Here is a 4312-nt window from a genome sequence, read left to right on the forward strand (position 1 = left end):
GTAGTTATATGTACTTTGATACCTGTAATCTTATAATTCCTGATATTCGATATCTGACAGCGAGGGCGGGATTACAATAATTTCGATTTCGGCAGACGTGTAATTAAGGGAGTGCCCTTATGGTTATTTAGAATTAGCAGATTTGAAATAATGTAAAACACGAGTCATTTATACCAAACGGCCGCCTGTCCAGCATGTAATACTGCTCATAGCGTATATGAGTGTTTAGTTTTGCACACGGAGAGAGAGAGAGAGAGAGAGAGAGAGAGAGAGAGAGAGAGAGAGAGAGACAGAGAGAGAGAGAGAGAGAGAGAGAGAGAGAGAGAGAGAGAGAGAGAGAGAGACAGACAGACAGACAGACAGACAGACAGACAGACAGACAGACAGACAGACAGACGGGCGGACAGACAGACTGACAGACAGACAGACACAGACAGATAGGTAAACAGACAGACAGACAGACAGACAGACAGACAGTCAGACAGACAGACAGGCAGGCAGGCAGGCAGGCAGGCAGGCAGAGACAAAGGGGATGGGATAGTGAAGAGAGTGAGAGACGAATATTGGAGAGTGTGAAAGACAGACAGACAGACGGACAGGCAGACTGACAGACAGTAAAGGTTATATAGGGATAAAGTGAAAAACAGAGACGGACAAAAAGGAAAACATTATTATTCTCTTGTCACACAGGTAAGTAACACGGACTTATATATATATGACAGTTCAGTTCCCTTCGGGAAAAATGAGCGTAGGTGGGCTTAAATGACTGTAGGTCGAGCTGCGAGAAGAACTAGTTTCTCGTGGCCCAGCTTGGAGGTCCTTGTTGCCCTATGTGTTTACCTAAGCATGCATGTTGTCGTCACACATGACAATTTAAAGGTCCAAATAAAGACAGATAATCGAGAACAACAATTGAAGCGCCACTGTCATATAATGCTGGAATATCAAAACTTTTCTTTGGACACTGAATTTTTGTTCAAAATTAATCAAAGTACGCTGCTACAGCTAGAGCAGACCTGATTTCAACGCTTGAAGTGTGCCACTACTGGTGTAGATTAGTCGTAAGTTGACGGCATATGTTTGTATTCTCTCTGTCAATCTTCTGAGTTTGGGATTCCGAAAGATTATTTCAACCGCCCACGTATATTATAAGCTTAAGCTGTTCTGTTACTTGATTTGATGTACAATATGTGCGTTCGCTCTAGTTTCGTCAACCCCCCCCCCCCGAAAACTGGCAGCCGGAGATTAGCATGTAGGAGGGACACCTTTGTGTGGGGGAAATACGAGAAAAAATGGTTATGAAGGGCTTCATCGGACGGAGACAAGAGGAAGAGAGGACAAGATCAAGAGTCTAGAAAATTAAAATAGTTTGGGAAACGCGACTTTTAACTTTAATCACAGTCCCTCTAGGTGGGTGGCAGGACTGTGATTCGGATCTAGGTATCAGAAAAAGATTAAAATTTTGGCTCAATTTGACTTATTTATTTTGCAATTAAGCCAGATGTTTTCAATATGGTGTGCATGTGAAAGACAATTTGCTGATCTCTTTTCCCTGGTATCGTGATAATTCTTGTGATATTTGCTGAAAAACATACTCAGGGAGTGTTATCGTGTACGCAATCTGTGACGTCATTGCGCCTTCATGTCTGGCCGTTACTCTGATCCCGATTGATGCATATAACAAAAATGGACAAAAGTGAAAACTGTGCAAAGTGGATAAAAGAAAAAAAGAAACAAGGGGAAAATCAACCATGGGAGTGCAATTTAAATTTGGGAGGTGGAAGTTTTCCTCTACCTTACAAAACACTGGTGTCATATTAGCTGCAGGTTCGGCGAGTCAGACAAAGTCGAGTGTCTGCCACCGTTGCATTGATAACTGTTACCTTGTGTTATATCAGTGTTGATGTTGCAATGACTCAAAAAAGGTAATCAATCCGTCAATTTAAGTTCAGTAATTGAAATTTAAAAAGTAAAACTTTGACTTCCTGACAGTATGAAAGATACTCTACATTTAAGTGACGGAAATATTTGACTTTCTGCACGGGAGTTTCCGCTTACATCAGACAGGAATATCCAAGTTGTGCCGTTTTCAACTCGTAAGGAGTTCACTTTGCGCATTCATATTTCTAACAAACTTGGGGGGGGGGGTGCTGTTTGACACTTCTTCCTCTCTCGAATTCCCAGAGGAAACCTTCCCACTTCCCTTCTCTCAACAAGCAAATCTCCCCATTGCGGTGTCGTTGTGACATACTTTCGCCCTCTCCATCGGAAAATCCTTCAAGCAACGACCATATGCCCACACACTGGACCTATTTTGAATCGCAAGCTGTCATTATTGAATGATTTGAGATGCTATTCCACACAGCAATATCAAACAGAATTTTATTTCTCCTTTGTAAGAGAGCTTTCGATTTTCATTAGGGATGGGCCAGAGGAAATCGGGTGGTCCGTCATCTAAACTGTGACCCTCCAAAGTTGTTATCCCTTTTCAAATTTGTAAAATAAAGAACTTGCCCAGGTCCGAATTTAAAAAGTTGGAAATGCTTGACCTCGTCAGAACTAGTAACTTTGTTGTGAATAAGTAAATTAAACTTTATGACCCTACAATGATAGGATCCCACCTCTACAATAACTGACAGCTCCCTAATTTCAATAATGTTGATATCTCATGAATTTGCAGATAACATGGTTTGATATGACACATGGATGACTCAAACATGAAATATTTTATTGTAAAGTGTTTAATGTGAGAGTGCGACAAATGACAGTTTGGTGCAAAAGTAACAAAACTACGGAAATATGAATGAGAGATTGTAACATTTGTACACATGAAGATGAAACCTTGATAGTTTTCTTGCCACTGTTAGAGAATTTTGTACTGTATGTTCTTGAATGATCATGGATAAAAAAACTAAGTATCATCATGTAAATTGCTCAGAGCATTAAATTGCTTACTAAAATTACTAAACCACAACATAAGCTTATAAGTTAATGCTGACTTCCCTTTCATTGTCACTCAAAAGAAAGCTACATCGTAAAAAATATTTTTTCTATGCAAGTTTCAAAATATTCTTGACACGCCATAGGCACTGAAACAGTGAAAGACTTGCGGGATTTCGTCAAAATGAAATACGTCCCTAAAGCGTACTCTACCTTACGTGGTACCCTAAAGGCTCACTAAATGTTGTGTATTACATCTTGCCTATTTCAGGGCCGTAGCACTTGTGGACTTGTAGTACCGATTATTTGTCTGGAACTATGCACGAGCAGATGTAAGCATTCAGAATGCAAGCAGATTGGATCCATTGGCGTACCCCGGGGAAAGTCTTTACCGGCGTTTGAGGGCGTCGTGGCTCACGTCATGTGGTACAGGCTTCGTCTGTTTTATTGCATACCCCACAAAAGAGGGGTGTCTTGTTTTGTTTGCCTTTCTGACTCGTCTGTAAATTTTAGCAAGAAAAGTAAATAGGCCAATTTACAAGCGTCCCATCAAAAATTATTAAGAGTGGGAAAAGTGACTGATAAGTCAAAGGTCAATTCAAAGAGCTCCATGCAGGTGTACGAAAGTCCTCCTTCATAGACTAAAAGGCACATTGCACTGCGAGTTTAGACATTAAACACGCTTGGAACTAATTTGGGATAATTGGATTTTCATATTTTTCAAATTTCTCAAACGTGTTAGGTGCCATATAGCTGAATGTTGCAATTTTGCAAATTACTCATAAAAACAAGTGTGTGATATAAAAAGAAAAACACATGAGATTACATTTGCAGATCAAAAAGACAGTACTTCACCATCCAATTATCCCAAATTAGTTCCAATCGTGTTACAAAAAATAATGAAAACGAGAAAAGAGACGTTAAGTACGACAAGCAAGAAAAGGAAAGGGGACGAATGTTAGTTGAACTAGCAAAAGACACAATGGACTAATTTTAGCAGAGAAAAGTGGTAACCCAAATGTAATAGTCTACTACAATATTGTCAGTTGATACACCCACTGATCAAGAGGAGTTGTTGTTTGTCTCTCGTGACATACCAGCTGTTTTCCTTCCTCGACCTCAAACCCAAATATAACTGTTCATACGGAATGCGTCATGGCCAATCTGATGGATATGTCATTTGAAAACATGTCCGGGTGCGGATTATTTAGTATTAAAATGAATCTGATTCTGAAATCTGGGACATGTCAACTATGGTTGACCTGTACGGTACCTGTCACCATGACAACAAGTCGATCGTGGATTATTCTTTCGATGGCTGAACACTGACTTGCATCAGCGAAACAAGATATGGACACCAGACAACAGTGTG

The sequence above is a fragment of the Ptychodera flava genome, chromosome 9 (assembly GCF_041260155.1).
Source record: "Ptychodera flava strain L36383 chromosome 9, AS_Pfla_20210202, whole genome shotgun sequence".
NCBI classification, from domain to species: Eukaryota; Metazoa; Hemichordata; class Enteropneusta; family Ptychoderidae; genus Ptychodera; species Ptychodera flava.